Source organism: Penaeus monodon, chromosome 7 (assembly GCF_015228065.2).
Source record: "Penaeus monodon isolate SGIC_2016 chromosome 7, NSTDA_Pmon_1, whole genome shotgun sequence".
NCBI lineage: Eukaryota > Metazoa > Arthropoda > Malacostraca > Decapoda > Penaeidae > Penaeus > Penaeus monodon.
Window position 1 is genome coordinate 174,602 of NC_051392.1, and position 2,500 is coordinate 177,101.

The 2,500-nt window shown below is 37.4% G+C and overlaps 1 protein-coding gene across 2 annotated transcripts in view; it reads right to left on the bottom strand.

The window, feature by feature from the left end:
• Nucleotides 1–2,500, bottom strand: part of LOC119574927 — an 11,827-nt gene that overhangs the window by 3,774 nt on the left and 5,553 nt on the right. The window lies entirely within an intron of this gene.

Below are 2,500 nucleotides of genomic sequence, written 5' to 3' on the forward strand. Positions count from 1 at the left end.
GGGTTTTCGACCGGAAATAAACCCATTTCAGTCTTCAGAAAAATACAAAGTTTATCCAAATCATAAAATGCCTAGGGATCGTGCCACCATTGCAAAGCTGCAGATGTACAGGCGATTTTTCTGTTCAGGTTACCTAATGAAATTGCTCATATCTGATTTTTTTTATCAGTTTACTGACTTACGAACTTTTTCCTTAGAAGTAATTCTCTCTGCTGACGTGAGTGACCTGCTTGGCTAGTGAGGTTACACCCCGTTCCCTTTTTACCTTACTTGTTCTGCACCCTGGGTCTGGCTGACCTCTGTGACCTGGCACTTGAAGGTTCCCGTGTTTCCCGTATTTCTTGGGTATCTGTGTTCCATCCCACTTCTTGCTCGGTTTGTGTTGTGTTGTAGTTGTGATATCACAATCACGAACGAACTAGAACTTCGAAGATGTGGGGCAGTGAAGGCGAGAGATTTTGACCATTGTGAATCACCACCAAGAGCCCACTTACTCACTTGTGAAAAGTGACGTCTTAGCAACATTTGACTTTATCAAAGAGAGTACGACTAGTGACAGTGCGAACAGGTTACCAAACTGCATATTAATTTGTGTTAGAAAAATAACTTTAAATGTATTATTAAAACTGACTAAAATAGGTGCTGCTTAAAAGTGATGAACGTGAAAGCACAGAGTTAAGTTCCACCACAATGGGAGTGTCTTTTAAATGGCCTAGACAGCCAAGATATGCGCTGGAAGAGGACATTAGAGGACACGAGTGCAAGTTGTAGGGCAGTGCTGGTTTAGGATTAGCTGATCGTAAAGCTAATGAGGGAAAGCTGCATACTAGGCTATGGAAGAAACTTGAAAAATGAACATCAAGGTCGGTAATCATACTATAGGTATGATTTGTGTTGAAATTTACGATTCACATTTAATGTCTCCCCAGCTACAGCTAATGAGCCTACGGCAACGGCAGTACTAACATCAGTGCCTGGACCAATTGTGAAAGCAGCACAGAGGGAAGCATGGCGAGAGATTCTTGTGGCATGTGCTAAGTGACGATATTTAATTGAACTAATGCAGGTTTGCAGGGAGTCAGCCTTGGTTCCGGGTTCCTTCCGGCGGCAGTCATGACGATCTTGATGTGAAGAGCTTAAAGAGCCACCCAAATGGAAAATATACTTTAATATAATGTTGAAATAATGACAGATTCGATGCATAATACGAGGAATATTTTTCTGTACACTTATTTTTCTATATGTACCCCCACTGGTAAATTAACCCATCAAGTGGCAACACCTTAGTATTAGTCATGTTTGTGAATAAACAAACTGTTTATGAATGGATGTAGTTTAGCTTGGAGAAGTTTCGAGCTAAATCCCAGTTCCACAGTTCCAGGTAACACACTCATAGTGCTTGGGACTGCTTGTATCACATATTCTGTGAATGGAATGCTCATGTTTGTATCGAAATACATTACAATGTTTTGTCCAATGTCAATATTATTGCTAAGAATGTGTCGTTTTCCTTAAAATAGAACAATTGGAACTGGTGTAACTGGCCACTTCAGCACATCCACGGTGGCCAAACATCGGGGACAACGGGTAATCTCAAATCATTCATTGACACCAAAAAAAAGAAAAAAAAAGAAAGAAAAAGAAAAAAGAAAGAAAGAAAAGAAAAAAAAAATATATGTAATAGTTTCTGTTAAACCTACACATGTGAAACTTTGAGATATGAATAGCATATCACTGTCTGTAACAATAATTCGTAAGATTTTCTCACCTGTCTAGCTTCCTCAGGGAATTTATGGCAATAATAGAATGCAAACTCAAGCCACATGGAGTGATTCCCGTTGAAAGAAATCAGTCTGTCTCTGTCTCGTGAAAAATATATAGAGAGATGGATCGTCCGTAACAACCTCCCTAGTGACCACGGGGAATACCAAACAAGCAACTAGGACTTAAAGGGATGGTTCAACAAATAACCAGAAAGGGCGACCATTTGACTCCTCAAACTCATTGAAACTCTGGATTTTAGGAGCAGCCTCACCAAATAGGCAGCAGATGTCATGCCTTGAAGTTCAAAAATAGATATCCATATTTCAATTGAAAATATTACTTTGACCGAAATCAAAATTTCTGTAATAAAAATACAACAATTTGAATAATGGAAACTTGCAAAGGGGACGGAAGGTCTGGGAGGCAGAGGAAATCAGCAATAAAAAAAAAAAAAAAAAAAAAAAAAAAAAAAAAAAAAAAAAAATATATATATATATATATATATATATATATATATATATATATATATATATATATATATATATATATATATATATATATATAATACACACACACACACACATACAGAACGTATGCTTCGTCACCGCCTTCGCGGCCACCTCACGCACCTGCAGGAGAGAGTTTGTGTGTTGTGTGTTTGTGTCTCTATATGCATATATATATACATATATATATACATATATATATATATATATATACGATGTATATACACAAA